This window comes from Carex rostrata, chromosome 9, assembly GCF_964058835.1.
Source record: "Carex rostrata chromosome 9, lpCarRost1.2, whole genome shotgun sequence".
Taxonomy (NCBI): Eukaryota; Viridiplantae; Streptophyta; class Magnoliopsida; order Poales; family Cyperaceae; genus Carex; species Carex rostrata.
In genome coordinates, this window is record NC_135926.1 from 7,279,154 (window position 1) to 7,282,410 (window position 3,257).

A 3,257-nucleotide genomic window follows, 5' to 3' on the forward strand; every position below is an offset into this window, starting at 1 on the left:
CTCTAAAATATCATTTATTTGCATGCAAATGTTATTGTTCCAAAATCCCAATTATTTTTGTTCCCATATATTGTTCTTCACCTTCCCATTGGTTTAACAAAATTCTTGAACGAGCAGGACAAGAGGCATTTGCCTACAAGTTCGCTTTAAAAAGAAGTTCGAATTTCACTAATGAGGTGCGCTAAGGTGTTTGAAAGAATTCCAAACAAAAATGAAAATTGTTGAAAGAGATGAGCTGCTTCTTTTGAAATAAAGAAGGCATTTAATTGCCGTCTCCCTTTATGTTTTCTAATTCTTATTCATACATTAAATTTATGATGCAGAAGTAGAAAATATAATATAGATATTTTTTATTTTAAAGGATATCGACATTGTTCTTCTCAAATGAATAATAAATAAGAAGAGAGATATTACTTGACAAATAATTATCTTCACAATTTTGACAATCATTGAAAACAAAATTTGAAATTTGAAGTTTAAGCAATATAGGCATCATTTACTGTAAGACCAACATATTTTTTCTAAAGAACCACATATCATGATCTTCGAAATAATAATATTGGATGCATGTTTTATCATTTACAATGTGATTTGAATTTTCAACAATTTTCAACACAATGTTCAAATTGTGTGAAATTTTATTAGAAATCCATATATGCCTACAAATTTATTTTCCAAAATATAATTTTATAAGACTACTTTAAAAATTACTTTAAAAATTATAAAAAAATGAATCAGTTTAATTGATTTTTCTTTGATAATAAAATATATGGACAAAGAAAGTACACACGATGGGCAAGAACCAAAAAAAAAAATGATGGATTTCTCTAGTAGTACCGAGGAATCCAAATTCATGGCCACTTAACAATTGTTAGACAATTGTCACAAAAAGACAAATTAAAAGTTCTTAGACAATATAATGTTTATTTTTATTTTTTTTCTGAAATCCTGGCAGAAGCTGCCATGTGTTGATTAGACAATATAATGTTAAAAATGGAAAAAATGAGGTGGCAATTGGATGCCCCCATATGTGTCTAATCAGACAAAGAAGAGAATACAAAACAATGTATCTAGTAACCGAAGCCACCACATACACCAAGTGAAACACATGAGCCCACCTTGACACATACAAATTTAGCATTTCTCTTTCAAAATTTTTGGATGCTTTCTCTCGCAGTCTCGCTCGATATTGTATATTGAGTGATGCTTCTATGGACATAAGGACTTATTTGTAAAATGAACACTCTTTTTATTTTCAAAGTTCAAACAGTCGATCCGAACCGTTCATCTTGTTCTCCATATTAATATGTGTTTGGAGACCAAATTTTACATTTTTCTGAATTTTTTTACTATTTATTAAGATGGATACAAAAAATATCAAATTCAGACCATTGAATTTTGTACCCATCTTAATAAATAGTAAAAAAATTCAGAAAAATATAAAATTTGGTCTCCAAGCACATATTAATATGGAGAACAAGATGAACGGTTCGGATCGACTATTTGAACTTTGAAAATAAAAATATATTCATTTTACAAATAGGTCCTTATGTCCATAGAAGCCTTTGCCTTGTATATTTGTATATAAATATTGGGATATGTTCCCTTTCTACATTCTCCCAATTTCTCGATCTCAATCGTGGTATTCATGACAGTGATGTACTTTTGTTTTCGTTTACATGCGGTCTATATTCATTTGCATCGATTTATTTTTTGGAAGTAAATACAAACTATTGAATAGAGTGGAAAAAGCGTGTTGTAATGTGACGTGATTAAGTTAATTTTTTACGTGTCGCGTCGTGCTATTATCAAAATATTAAAGAATAATTATGGTACGTAAATGGTCACGCTACGCAAGTCACCGTGTTCAAACATGCCGTGATCAAACATGACTCACGTGACTATTTTATTATAATTTAAGTTAGTTTATTCAAGATTCACCATTTGATCAAGATCTAACGGTCCTAATTACACGTGATTCGCTTGACCACGTGTCGTGCCATGCTGTGACTAGATATTTTGCATGACGTGCTGTGCCGTGCCAAATTTTTGAAAAAAATCACGATACGCAAATAATCACAGTACGGCACACGCGAGCCACACCATGTAACCGACACACGTATCATGCCGTTCCGTGACAGAGCCGGCTCCACCGTGTCATTTTTCCACTCTACTCTTGACTCTTTTTCTTTCTTGGGTTAATTATGAAATGGCACGTCTCGTTAATTGTACATTCAAATTTCTCATTTATGCAGATGAAAAAAAAATGTTTTTTATACTATTAATAAGTCACTATCTGACATGTGGCAAGTTATTTGTGGACGGACAAATATTAAAAAAAAAATGCTATTTTTTGAGATTCTATCTTATAAATCTGTTTACTTTGCTTGCTCTTAATTTTAAACAGCAGTAAACTGCACTATATATATAGTTAATTTTTAAACAGATACTGTACTTCCGACTTAAGACCAATGACAAAAATATCCGAAGGAATGTGAACAGTGTTAGAAGTGATGTTTGCAATTTAAAATTTCTTTTTTCTTTGAACGTTTGCTCAGATTGTATAATTGTATGGGTATAAAACGATAGATTTCTATTTTCTAGTAGTACCATTGTTACCAATTTCTCAAGTAATATTGCGTACCAGAACTTCCGCTGTTAAAACGTATGACTTGGGAGGTGTTTATCACAGGTCATTTACATGGATCGTAGTCGGAAATGTTACAAGGAGTGGGAAATCTTTTTTATTGGTCATAATTGTGAATTAACCAATTTAAATTATAAATTGTTCAAAAATAGACAAAAATCTAGTTTTATAAAAACGTATGTTTAGACTGATTAATTGGCCGATTATTCGTTGACGGTAACCAAACCGTTACGGATTTTTTTAACTAATCGACCGATTATTACCGATTAATTATTTGGCGGTACTATGTCCGTTCCACGACTGCATACCGTTATTTACAACACTACATAAATATCATCAGAAGTAGGCAACAACATATTTACACATAGACAATTCAAAATCCAGAAGTAAGCAGTGACATGTCCCTAGTTGAATGTGGTTCCGCCACTGCTTTATGCTTGTGGGATACTAACCAGTCCAAATATCTATAGATCATAGGTTTTAGATGGACTGCGAGTTCTTTGAAATAACTCAAATCTTGAGTTGAAATCTGAACAGTTCAGGGTTGTACAAAATCGCTCAAATTCATAACTCGCTCGTAACTTGCTCGCTTTAATTCGCTCATTTACAA